Source organism: Ammospiza caudacuta, chromosome 3, assembly GCF_027887145.1.
Source record: "Ammospiza caudacuta isolate bAmmCau1 chromosome 3, bAmmCau1.pri, whole genome shotgun sequence".
NCBI classification, from domain to species: Eukaryota; Metazoa; Chordata; class Aves; order Passeriformes; family Passerellidae; genus Ammospiza; species Ammospiza caudacuta.
The window spans coordinates 33,219,284-33,233,164 of NC_080595.1; the positions used below are offsets into that span (position 1 = coordinate 33,219,284).

Below are 13,881 nucleotides of genomic sequence, written 5' to 3' on the forward strand. Positions count from 1 at the left end.
TTTAATTAAAAAGCATTTATTTTCTGCTAAGACCATGCTATCCATTCTTTCTCATCTCAGCAACTGCATTACTTTTCAAAAGAGACCGTCCTTTCAGCAGCATTAATGATGCTGCATGCTTACACACTGCTCACATAGTGAAAGCTAAAGCTTTCACACGCCTTTTCCTAAAATCATATCATATCCTGAGTTGGAAGGGACCCACCAGGACCACTGAGCCCAGCTCCTAGCCTTGCACAGGACACCCCAAGAGTCACACCATGTGCCTGAGAGCATTGTCCAAACACTTCTTGAACTCTGTCAGGCTGGTGGTGGCCACTTCCCTGGGCGTCCTGTTCCAGTGCCCAACCACCCTACAGGCGAAGAACCTTGCCCTGATATCCAACCTAGACCTCCCCTGACACAACTTCAGGCCATTCCCTCAGATCCTGCCATTGGCCACCACAGAGAGAGATCAGTGCTCACTCTGTTTCCTCCTCAAAGTGATCCACTGGAAATGGATTGTTTCAGTCATTTGCCTTGGCCTCGTGACTGAATGGCAACTGCAAGATTTAGACAAACAACTGAGCGGCATTTGCAAGCAAGGCTTACAGTACCATGCACAGTACACTCAGTGTATCACAAATGTATATATTCACTAAGAAATTAAAGAAAACACAGCAGGAATGTTCATCATCAGGCCCTCAGAGTTCGAACCTGTTAAATGTATTCAGTATCACATTTACCAGGAGGGCATTGACAGGTGGAAGGTAATAGCAAAGTATTTTGTCATTCGTATAAACTGAATGCAGCCATTTGTTTCCCTCTATGGACATTATATGACCTTTTAAAAGCATATTTATTTCTGGCTCTGCCTGTCCTGTATGAACCTTCTCCCCAGGATTACAGACTGAGAAAGTACAACTAATCCTGACCAAAGAGCTCTAACAAGAATCACCAGCAGAACACAGACTCGTGACTCTGTTTCTATGCAACAAGTGAGGAAATAAAAAGAGAACAGCGAGGGACTGTTTATTAATATTTGATCAGAGTCCTCTGGAAGCCTCTGAAGTCCAGCCTCCTAAGTCCATGCAAGTACTGACCAAGCATAATCACTCTTCAACAGCATAATCACCCTATCAACAGCATAATCACCCTTCTCTTCTTTGGTGTCCTGAGAAGTCCTTCAGCATCTATAGCCTGCACACAGGGCTCAGAACCCTCACTGAGCCTCGGGAGCTGTGCAAAACTTGTGTTACCTCCATGGGAGGAGGAGTGCCTGGATAACACAGAGACCATAGTCAGGCATCCTCTCCCAGTTCTGTCACGTATTTCCAATGAGAGAATAGAGATATATGTATAGTACAATTAATGTCACTTCTTCATCTTGGGAGGCTATCAAAAAATGCAATCAAAGCGTAAGGGTATAGGAGCTAAAAAACTGAAAGATTTTCAACCAGACTAATTTCTTACATACAGGGCCAATCATTAACATTCCTATTTATAAACTAACAAAGAACCAATTAGTGACTACAAGCCTTTTTGTACAACAAAAAAGGTTCTGAAAAAGGTACAGGTCATCTCCAGCTAGTTCTACTCATTCTATGCTGGCACTGATTAGAGACATTCCTCACCTGTAAATTTAGATTCTTCCTGATGAAGTTCATTAGGATGGATGAGAAAAGAAACACACTGATTCTGCTTCTTTGAATACAATGAAAGTCAATTGTAAATGTATCTAATTATGGTCATCAAAGCATAAGCACCTCACATGATGAATTATTAAGACTATGTAAATAAATCTGTTGGAGAAGAGGAACAGTAATTATATTGAATTATGAAACAAGTCCCAAATATTCTGTTACACCATTCCCAGGAACTGGATTCCAGGAGTATCACAGCATATGTAACAGTTGAGATGGCCACAATACACAGAGTATCACCACACAATTTTAGAAGGCTTTAGCATTCACCCATACAGAGTAACATCACACCACATCATAAGGCTGCAAGTGTCTACCCTCCCTTTTCTTTAGCCCAGCCTTTTATACCCCTCATGTTCCTGCATTGCACCTGCGTTCCTCTGTTCCCTTTGGTGGCTGGTCAGTGCCCCTGGGCACTCCATGGCTCATTGCCTCCAATGCTGCTCACAGCTGTGCCCATTGGGGATGAGGCTGGGCCCAGCCCCACTTCCAATTACCACAAATCCTGTACCTACACAGGAAGATTCCAGTGATCTTACTTGGTAAAATCCCAGCAGTGAGGCCATACAGGGAGCGCAGGACACAGCAAGCTGTGTGTGCATACCTCTTAGCTACAGAAACAGCGGAGATAATAAAAGAAGGTATATTTGAAAACTTGCTCTTGGAAAAATTAATGAAAAAATGCCAATGAAAAAGTTTCTTTGGTAATCAAAGAAAAAAAAAATCTCAACATACACAGAAAAATATAGACAACAATTTCAAAAGAGCTCTGAACCACTACAGTCTCCGTAAGATGACAGATGTGAACAGAAGTCCCACTACCCTCACACTGTCTGCTCTGCCTACCTGCTGTCTACTATGTGCTGTGATACTGGAGCCAGACCTTTAGTTCTGGCTTTCTCTCCTCTCAGTATTTTGTCTTTTTTTCCTTTTGTCCACTAAAATTTTCCAGTAAACTTCAGACAACTTGCCTGAGACTGGTACATCCCTGCAAAAATTCCTGGTTTTGATACACTCTGCTAAATAAAAAGCTGTCTTGTAAGAGACATTCATCGTAAATCATATTGCTTAAAGATTAGTAGCATTGTGGTAGGACAGTATAGAGCAGCATGCTGAATAGACTGTAGTGTTTTTTTTCTACTGAGTTTAAGGGCATTTGAAGAATCTTGTAAATGATGCCATCAAGGACTGCCCAGAGAGGGAAGCTGCATGGGAATACACTGAGGTCACAGCAAACCTTACTCAGCTTTCTCTTGCCCCTCCTTGCCTGCCCTCAAGTGCAGCTTAGCGTGGGATTCTGACAGCAGGAGGTTCCCACTGCAGGCCTTTGGCTTCATCTCTCCATCAGCCTCCGGCCTCTCAGTTCTTCTCAGGGACTCTCCATGCACTCTGAAGAACAAAGATCCCAGGCATTTGTCTGGGGCTTTGGGAGCTGCTTGCCTCATTCCTTCTGAGGAAACAGCTGGAAAGTTGCACTCCAAAACTCATTTGTGAGCTGCATCCCCTCCAGAAGTTTTATCAGCTGCTTGTTTCAAGCAGGTTTTTATAGAATAATGGAAGAGCTGGACTAGATTAAAAGAACTGGATCAATGTCTTCGCCTATCCCAGGCACCAGATCACTCTTCGCAAAGTCCATAGTTAAAGCTTTTTACAGATGCAAAAACATGCAGGCCACTTTCTCTCCCTTCCCTTCTCACCCTCCTGGAGTCAGAGGCAATGAAAAGCTACACATACTGTCTGTCTTGGAAATGCAAACAGCTACCTTTTTCTGCTTCTGTCTGAGAATTGTCTGACAAGGCTAAAAAGCTCTCAAGTCCAAAGGTTTTATCAAACCAAGACACAATGACACTGATGAGGAAGAATATAATGAAGAGATGCACAATTTTAATTATATTCTCTCTTAGGGAATAAAAGGAGAGAAAGATAAGAATCTTCTTAGATCACAGGAGGATTGTAAGAAAAGGGAAAAACTCTTAAAGTTAGAGAGTAATGTTGGCATAAAACCAAATGGGCATGAACAGGTTATGAACTAATTTAATTTGTAAATTAGAAGCAGATTTATAAACATCAGAGGAGCGAGGTTCTTGAATGGCTTCCCAATAGGAAGCAACAGAGCAAAAGCCATTCGAGACAGAGATCAATAAATTAACTAAGAAAATCCTGCAACATCATTTCCTGCAATTAAAGAAATGGTGTACTCCATGGCTCAGGAGGTCTCTTTCAGTCTTGCACGCATCATCCTCTGCTGAACCAAGACAGGATAGATAAATAAAAACTAGAGACAAGGTACATTGAAAGTGGAATATTGGCAGGGCAGCTAGAATAAGGGTGAGTCTGCTTTCTTTATTAAGCAATTTTATGGAATTTTTTTGAGTAACATTTATTCACCTGTATGTACTTACATATTTTCAGGTAAAAATTTGGATCATAAGGGAAACAGAAATAAAGTCCTGTGATATCTATGATCACCTGCAAGAAGCAGGATGGAGGTGAACCTTCCCACCTACCATACAATCAGTTGACTACATTGTTAGAATTATCTTCACTGACCTGCATCCAGGGGTTAAAGCTGTCAAAAGAACTGTAAAAAGAGATAAATAAGTGAGAAAATTAACAAAGAAAATAATGCAGGAAGAATTCAAGTGAAACAAAGAAGTTTCATGGCTGAGAAACATGTGGATGGGTATAGAAATGATCACCTGTCTTTTTCAGACTTTACCGAAGTTTTCCTGGAAAGAAGTCCTTGAAAGCATTAAAAAGAGTCAGCAGGGAGAAACCTCTTCACATTCTCTTTCTATATGGAAAAGCCCAGGATAATACAGCCCTATTCTACACACAGGAAAACACTAAACACATGAAGCTGAACAAGCATGAAAAATACAGCACTGTAACGTAAGAAATCATCTGTGAACTCTCCTGCAGCACATCAAACATGAGGTATTCATTCATTCCCACAAACGGAGTCAGTGTTGATCTATAAGCTGCAGCACAATATTACACATTTCAGTTTCATGATAAGCTGCTGCTCCGTATTACACATTTCAGTTTCATGCATTTAAGCCAGACAAACATTCCCAGGGGATTGAAAGAACCCGCTACAGTGAATTGTGGTTCTATTTTGGATCATATCATAGCATAACAAATCACAGTTTCAGACACTGGGATAAGGGGCTCAATAAAGCCAGTAGCATGATAACTTCATGTATATCCCTTCCACACATGCAGCCATGTGTAGAATCAAATCCACCTCAGGCCTTTCAAACTATACAACTACAAAGTAATGATCACTGTCATACCTGCATATATCCATTATTCATCAACATATATATTCTTAAATACACATCATTTATTACATACTGTTGTACAGCAGTAGCTATCTAACCCTGTCCACACACATCAACGCTGTTTACCATATCTGATCTCTCATATTTGAAAAAAGCAGAGAACAGAAGTGTTTAATGCAGCAGTTCTTTTGGTGGTGCTGGTTTGTTCTGCTGATTTTTCATTTATGTCCCATACAAAGTGGTCCTCAGAAGCAGAGTCCCTATACTGGATCAATGTCATCTATATGTATTTCATAACCCCCCAGCTCCCTGTGACTGCTGTCCCACAAGAAATTCTGAGGGCTGAGAATGATTCACTGCTCCCCTGTTGGTCTAGCAGATTTTTGGTGTCAAAGAGATTCGTAAATTAAGTAAGGAAGGAAAAAAAAGAAGCCATAACTTAAAGACTGAATTGGAAAAATAGTCATATTGTAGGCACCCTGTGCTAGAACTTTATTACTGTTGATCTTCCCTCTGGTTCCCAAAGAAATCATGTTAAAACATGCAAGAGCACTAAAAATGAGGTTTTTTTATTAAAACACCTTACAGCACCTTGTACAGATTAGCAAATTCTTCTGAAATATGAAAAGATTTCTGTTAATCACTGCGCAAAGATGGGAGACAAGACTTCCAAGAGAGTGCAAATATTTCTGAGGTACGAGATGCTATATTTTCCTAAAGAATTTTGCACATTAGATGCCTGACTATTCATGTCATTTTGTTCTCAAGCTGAGAAACTGAAAATTTCTCTCTGAGCTATTTTGATTGACTGGGCCTTGGGACATGAAGTCAAAGTAGCAAGCATGACTATAAGTCTCCAAACTTTCACAGCCATTTTCTCATCATCCCTATTGTGCTCAAAGTTGAAGCACTGTAGTAGTTTCATTCCCTCCACCTAATTAAGTTGCATTGAAAAAGTAAATGAAACTGGGGAAAAACAGCTTCTCTAGAGTATGTTTTCATTTTTCCATTTTAATTTCACCTACAAGTCAGCCACCTTAAACATGACATTGGATGGTTGGCAAAAGCATCACATTATTGCTTAAAACCTAACATCACTACAAGTCCTTGTTTGTTTTGGGGTATTTTCTTAAGTGGAAAAAAAGAAAGAAAAAAAAGGGTTTTCAATATAAATAAATCCCTGAAGGACTTCCAACCAAAATGCTTTTAGTATTAGACGATGAAAGAACTGTTAGGGAAGTGAACAAGAAACAGGAAGTTGGAACTACCTAGCCAAGTTTCACTCTATAACCTGAGTAGTGTGCCATTAAAAAAAAAACCAGCACAAAGAGGGAAAAACAGCTTCCAGTACAAATATATACTTTTATGATCAAGTTCTCCATAGACAGAAATTTAATTTTTTCCTTGAGAACATGATTAAAAGACAGTCATTGTTTAAAACTCCGGGAAAGGGGAAGCAGACATATATACAAACATAAAAATATAAAGTTTGCATAATATTGAAAACAGTATCTCTTTTTAAAAAATACAATATCTTGCCAAAAGGTTTAGTCCACACTTCAGTTACTACACATCATTGCAGGTAATACAACAAACCCTGTGGCACTGTCCCACAGAGACATTCTGTCCCTGAAAGAAACCATCTGTAGTTCAGAAGCTTTGATTTCTAGATGAGCTTAATGCAAAATCTCACATGAAACTTTCCAAAGGGCCTCTGAATCAGGAAAAGAATATAGAGCCTAAAAACACAAGGCTTGTATAATGCAAGTGGAGTACTGAAAAACCGCATTCAATTGGGAGATTGAATGATTCACAGGGCTGGTAATGGAATACAATATGTCCTTCTACCAGGTCACTAGGCTGAATCCATTCTGGATGATGACCAAAAACCACTCCCATTTGATTACTGCTCATGTGAAATGAATTGATCAAGGCTGTCCTGATAAGCGAGCAAGTTTGTCCCTTGAAACAAAATGATCCACAGGGACTTCTGTCAGCAAAACCTAATGAGATTCAAGAAGAAGCCATCTCAAAATCTAAACAGTTGACTCATTGTCAGGTATCTGACACTGCTGGCCAAAAATAAAAAATACAAAAGTACAAAACGAAGTTGAACAGAAAGATGCCAAATGATAAATGTCGGGTTTGATCCACTGACTGACCCAAAACATACAACTAGAGAACAGCACTGGGGAAGGTGACTCAGCCATGGTTCAAGGTACCACTTATTCTGTGACTGAACAAGGAGACTGCTGTCTTCCAAATCTGTCAGTTTAACAACTTTCACCCCAAAAAATTAATTTTACCTTCTTAAAAGCAAAGCAAAAAAAATCTAGCTCACCAGTAAAGTTGTCCAAGATTTTTTGAAGATCATAATCCTTCAGCTTACTGGGATCTGTACTTAATGGACAGATAGGGTGCCAAGAGGTAGTTCAGCCCCAGCTGCCAGTGCACCCTTCTATTCCAGCAAAGCCAGCTTCCTGCCTTTTAGCACACACAAATTTGGCACATTTAATCAAGTAAGTGTTCACTTTAATAAAGTATCAAATTGCCAGAAAAAATATTTTGCTTGCCTACCAAAAGATAAAAATTGAGCCTTTAGCATGTTTTCTTAGGAAAAAAAAAAAGACAACAAAAATGTTGCCATCTTAAGGCAAACACGAAAGCTTTTACTTTATTTTGGGTCTGTTTCAGCTACTGTAAGATGTACTAAAACAAACAAACTCCTCCATCCACCTCTGTAACCCTGCATCAAGTCCTGAACCTAAGAGTATATGATAATTTCCAGTGTGCTGTCACATGAGAGTGAAGCACTGGTGTGGGCATGCACATACATGCACACAAACACACACACTATTTATAAACCCACTGCTGTAAGGGATTTGGCGTTTATTTTTTTAATTAACTGCAAATGATAACACAAGAGCTTTTCATCTGGCACGAGCTTGGATTTCATCAGCTGCTGGAAAAGATTCTCGTGGAGAAATAAAATTACAGTGTTTCTTCATGTACTTTCCATGGATTTCAAAATAAACAGAAGTATATGGTCATGCCAGTTAATAAAGAGATGTAGGTAAAGTTACAGATACATCTTGATACACACCCAGAAAGAGGCTGCAGAGCTAGACATGCACAACACAGCATATTGGCTAAATGACAAAACACCCAGGTGAGAAAAAAAGTGAAGCCCAAGTGAAAAGAACTTGGGGCAGGGCATTGAGAATGCAGGGCATTGAGAACTTGGGGAAGGGCAGTTGCAAAGAGTGCCATGAGCCTTCCTGCTGCCCAGGATATTACATTATACACAACGTGGCATAAAGAGATTTCATTGTTTGATGCTCCTTCTGCCCATACACCTTTCTCACCATGACACATTTCTCAAATGGAAAAATGTGTGACAGCAGGAAACTAAAAGTGATGCAGATGACTTCAGAACTCCTTTTAATCTCTGCTCCATTTCAAAAGTCATAAGCTGCACTGTGAATCAGCTCCATGCCACACCCCACCCCATTCCCTCCACAAAGGGACCATTTGACAAGATGGTAAAAATCAGCCCTGAGTATAAAACTTAATTCTTTGCCTCCAATGAAGGCACTGAGAAGTGCAGCCCTTACTAAATAACAGCACTGACAGCTGCCACCTTGGTTTTTCCTTCTCATATGGAACCTTTACAATCCATGGTCTCTTGAATTTATGAAAAAGGAGGACAGAGAAATCTCAGCAGTACCTTATTTGGTCCTTAGAAATCTAAAAATTCCTACCGATTTTCCTCATTTCATGCTACAAAACACATCAACTTGCTACATACTTTTGCCAAATGCTCACAGGATTATTTCACAGGTCTCAGGGTGTAGCATAAAGAACAAAAGGGATTTTACCACTGCTTGATTTACTGGCTGGCAAGGTCAATGCAGTATTTAAATGTGATAATTTAATGATACATTCAGTCACTACCATGTCTTTGAAAGCACAATCAAAGTGGTAGAGTGTCTAAAAATGTTTAAAGACCTCTTGTTTATTATTTTTACATTTAAGAAATAATACTCTCAACAACAGATTTAGATTAAAGAGAGATTGAAATTTTCAAGGATTCGATTAATCTGGTGAAAAAGAAAAGAACTCTGGAATTACATATAACAAAAGGAAGATCTCAGTCATCAATTGTCTCAGGCATGAAATGGTAGATGTACATATTTGAATTTGTACATATGTTCATATATAAAAATAAATTAATTCTTTGGAGGATGCTTATCCACATGATTATTGACAGATCTGACATAGTCCCCCTGAGATAGTCAAGACTAGCTACACAGAGGTATCTACTTCACTGAAAATATTCTTTGGGGAACACATTCCTGCATTAATTCCCTTTCATATCCACCTTCAGAGCTATTAAATCTTATTTACTTTCCTTCATATTCTGTGCAAGCTAACATGTTTTGATCTTGCACAGGACAACATCTTGAGAGGTCTCCACTTATACAGATAAACTTGTCCCACGTGTAATGGAAAATGTGGCATGCCAAAAGCTGAAGTAGAGACAGACAAATCAGACATAAAACCACACCTATCACTGCTCAGTATAAAAAACTACAAAATCTCTTCTTGAAGAAAAGAGTAAGTTACTATGTTAACAGCACAGTCAGTCTTTGATATGAAACTGGGGTTTTAAGTTGGGGTCCTGGTTCTGTTATGTAAAGCAGAAAGAGGCTTTACCTGCCACAAAGAACAAGGCCAGATTCACCACAGCTGTGTGAGCACCAACAAGCCTTCATAACCTGTGGTAACATCCAGCACTTCATAAGGCTGGAAACATTCTAAGAGAAAGCATTTTGCAGTAGGCTTCATCAAGTAAACTATTATAAGATGCTCAAAGATTAATTAACCTGAAGCTCTGAGAAACAATGACATGAACATTATATTAAAAATCAAGCTGACAGCAATTTGTTGAGTAATCATGAGTCTTGCTCTGGCTGAATTCACTTAGCAGAGTTACTCTCAATGTAAGCAAGTAGTAGACAAGTGCTCCAATGGCAGTCACAGAATTTATAGCACTGCCAGCCTGCTAAGTATCGACTGGCAGGTAAAAGGATTAGTGGTCTCTAATGGGAAAAGCTATTCAAGGAAGATCCATTTCTTTAATTTAGCATAAATACAGGTGGAGGATCCCTTTACATTTTAAGTATCACATGCATGTGTCATATTGAGCTAATGTTTTGGAAACTCTGCAGGAGTTAACTGTATGACCTAAGCATCAGCCACAGACAGACTTATAAGGTTGACTCCCAGGTACAAAGTAACTCTAAGCAAAACACCTGGGAGCAAAATAAAACAAATATTGAAGTGAATTTCCAAACAACACAATAAAAAATCAGATCTGTCACATCATACTATCTTCTCCATTTGTGAAGAAAACATTTTAATTTGAAATATAGGCAATTAGGAGAATTAAACTGAAACAACTACAGTTACCACACTAAATGTAATGCAGACAAATAGTGGTGAGATGCAACTTTTAAGAGCTTAGCTGACATCAGCGATGGTGGAGGAGACACTTTGAATGCATAAATTAGCCTCCTACAAAGGCAAGCACCTGCTAGGTTCAAATGTGCCTCAGAGTGTCTGATAGTGCTATCATTCTCAATGAACGTGCAATCTGCTTGAAGGGAAGTGAAAAAGATTCCTCAATAAGTTACTGAGGCAGTAGTCAGACAGACATCTGACTAATGCCTGCTAGTTCAGAGAGGAACCAAAGAGGGGAATCTTTCCTCTGATGCAGTAAATAATTTTTACAGGTCATTCATACCTGGATGTCTAATAAAGCATAAGGAGTGTAAAGAAATGGCTGCTTTTTTCTTGAAAAACTACAAACATCACACAGATACACTGTGGCAAAATAAGTGTTTTATTCTCTCTTGCAGGTAAGAAAGTTGTCTTCTCTTCACATACTCCACTGATTCAGCAGAGGTAGCAGAACTCTAAATTTTTCAATGAGGCATAATAATTGGTAGTCAGAATGACTGTGTTCCACATGGTCATTCAGTTCTTTTAATCTGCTTTCCCCAGCATGTCTCACATTAAGGTCCCAAAACCTGCAAATCTTTCCACTCCACCGCAAGTGATTTGTAAGCAACAGGAATAGAGTCAGACAGAAAAGTCTTGTTCAAGGCACAACCAAAGCCCTGAGTCACAAAAGAAACACTAAGTTCTAACAGAGGCGGGATCAGAGGGGAAATTGACAGCTGTGGTCCTTCTCTACTCACAAGAGAGCTGCATTAGTTAAAATAATATCTTTATTCCTTTAAAGCCTTTGATTTAATAAACCCAAACTCCTACTCGACAAAGAATAATATTTTACACCCCAGGTGATACATAAGCAAGTATACATACACAAAGGTGTGAATAGATTATTGCTACATTTTCTCTTTGCATTGGGATTTCTATGAGGAAAGCTTTACACCTGGACAAGACCCTTTCCCCAAACTACTTGACAATATGCCGTTCAGTCATTAGGGTCTACAGTACAGTCTTCGTCACTTGCAGATCTCTAACCTCTGCTGTACATCTGTACTGGATACAAAGGATATGTTCCCATGTCAGATGCCCAATTCCAGCCTGCAACGTGATCAACACTGAGTGACAGTTCTTCCTCATCTTCCACACCACTACTGAAGTAACACTACTGTCAAGAGATTCCACACTTTCCCTTCCCTTCTTGATCCAGTATGACTCCACAACACACTCCAGAAGAGATAACAAGGTCATAACCAGGCTCTAATATATTTCTCTTTGTAATTCAGATCATCTTGTACAACACAATCAAACAAAAAAAACTGCCCCCAAACCTTAAGGGAATGAAAATTAAAAGCATTGGCTGCTCCAGCTGCATGCTACGTACTATAGCTTCGCGCTCGTGTGAACAATTGCTGGTTTAATGGTTTAAAACCTCTCGCCTCCACTCGGTTTTCCCTTGGATTTCCAGCAGCGCCCCGTTCCAGGGAGGCTGATGCCGGGCGCAGCAACAGCGCCCTCTGTCCGCCACGGGGGAAATGGCACCTCCTGCCTCTGCCCTCCCAGAGCTCACGATGTAGTTATTTAAATTTAAACAAATATATACAACATTTGCCCGGCAATGCTTTGGCATGCAGGTTACACTGACAGCACAGTACTTAAAAGTTCCTTCTGCTTGCTGTACAAATCTCAGTGCGTTTAAGACTTCAACACGAGACTTGTGTTTACTCTGGAAAAGTAAATGACAAGCCAATATTTCAAGCTTCTTGAAAGTTGGGGTTTGTTTTGTTGGCTTTTTTTTTGTTTCTTTCTTTCTTTCTTTCTTTTCTGAGATCTTTAATCATGTCCTAAGGAAAAGCCAATTACAACTCTTACTAGCTTTCTGTCCCCCAACATACAACAACACTTGCTGGTTTCTCCTTCCTCACTCCTGCAGCAAAGCTTCTATGTAGAAAGAGGATTTCAAAAATAGGAGCACAAACACTGACAAATCATCAAAGTTTTTTACACTTTTAATTTGCCTCCATGTTTTCCCAGCTGCTCTGCTTAAAAGTAAAAGAAGAAAAAAGCCTGCGAAGAACATTACAAATTAAGAAACTGGAAAGCTGCAGTTCCAAGGAAGAGGATGTGACTCTAGTTTGACTTACCAATTTCATCCAGATGTATATTTTCCTACTTGCTTTTTACAGCGGCTGAGCTCAGTGCTCAGGAACGTCCATCCCGTGTCAGGGAGCCGGGCAGAGCGCGGATCCCCACGCTGGATGCTGCCGAGCGAGCGGAGCTGGGGTGCCTGCTGCTCCTGCTGCTGCTGCTCCTGCTGCTGCTCCTGCTGCAGCTGCTGCTGCTCCTGCTACGTGCGCTCTCTCGGAGCCGGACCAGGAACTGCTTCCCATTCCCCAGCGCCGCTCCAGCGCTGCGGGCTGCGGGAGGCAGGGCCGGCCCCTGCTACTGTGCTGCGCTTTCTTAAAGGGCCCCGCGCCGGCCTGAGGGAGCGCCGGGCCGGGGCCGCCGCCGCTGCTCGGGGGCGCTGCGGGCGGCAGCCGGGGGGGCTCAGCGCCGCCGGGACCGAGACACGCTTTCCTGCAGCCCTGGGGAACAGCAGCCCTCTTCCCCGCAGCTATGCGCTCACGGCCTCCAGGTGTGGCCGGGTTCACCCTTGCCTGCCGTGGCGCTCCCCGCAAGGCCGGTCCCTGGGGTCCCCGGGCAGCGGGAGCAGCGTCCCGGCTGCGGCAGGGAGTACCGCCGGGAGCCCTTGGCAGCCTCCTGCTCCCTGACTGCCACTGCGGCACACTGTCCCCAAATCATTAGGGACGAGGGATTTCCCCTGGCACTCAGCTCAGTCTGACCTTCGGAGATTTTGTTCCCTGTAATGGAGAGGATATGATTTAACTGAATAAAAAGCCCTCATTTCCTAGTTTTTCCTCTCCATTCATTCTCCAGATAGCTTTAATCCCGTGTAAACCACTGTTTCTACCATGTTCGCTGGTTTCTGACTTCACTTTTAACTGTATCTGATTTTAATAGCTAGATCAGTGTTGGGAAGTTGTCTGCCTCGGGTGTGTTGCTGTCTGCAGTGTAAGAAACCACATTCTCTGTTAAATGGGAACACTGAAATTCAGAGATAGTAACACCATCTGCAAAATCTCTCTTTTCTTTTTTTTTTTTACTCATGGAAATATATGGTTTGCTCTTTGTATGTGTAAGACATTCATTTTTGTTGCAATAACTGAACTCTCATGATGACAATACCAATCAACACATATCACAAGGCAAAGCCATATATATACACACACAGATATGTGTATCTTTAATGACATATCCAGAGAAAACAAGTTGCAGGGGGAAAATGCTGCCTTCAAACTTGCAGGCCAAACCAAACAAGATGAGGCCAAGTCACCACTGTC

At 41.0% G+C, this 13,881-nt stretch overlaps 1 protein-coding gene across 1 annotated transcript in view; it reads right to left on the reverse strand.

Annotated features, from left to right (window-relative positions):
- The window catches only part of DAAM2 (dishevelled associated activator of morphogenesis 2), a 175,390-nt gene extending 162,530 nt beyond the window's left edge, over positions 1 to 12,860 (reverse strand). Inside the window, exon 1 of the mRNA XM_058801423.1 lies at positions 12,625 to 12,860. The gene's annotated coding sequence lies outside the window, so the exon portion shown is untranslated. The remainder of the gene's footprint in view (positions 1 to 12,624) is intronic.
- Positions 12,861 to 13,881: the final 1,021 nt, after the last annotated feature.